This window comes from Rhincodon typus, chromosome 12 (genome assembly GCF_021869965.1).
Source record: "Rhincodon typus isolate 14 chromosome 12, sRhiTyp1.1, whole genome shotgun sequence".
NCBI lineage: Eukaryota > Metazoa > Chordata > Chondrichthyes > Orectolobiformes > Rhincodontidae > Rhincodon > Rhincodon typus.
In genome coordinates, this window is record NC_063343.1 from 62,335,500 (window position 1) to 62,335,714 (window position 215).

A 215-nucleotide genomic window follows, 5' to 3' on the forward strand; every position below is an offset into this window, starting at 1 on the left:
CTCACCCTTCCCATGCAGACAGGGGGATTAACCCCTACTTCCCAGACAGGGGGTATTAACTCCCACCCTGACAGACAGGGGGTATTAACCCCCACTTCCCAGACAGGGGGGATTAACTCCCAAACAAACAGCAGATATTAACCCCTTCTCCCAGACAGGGGGGATTAACCCCCACACAGACAGGGGGTATTAACCCCTTTTCCCAGACAGGGGGG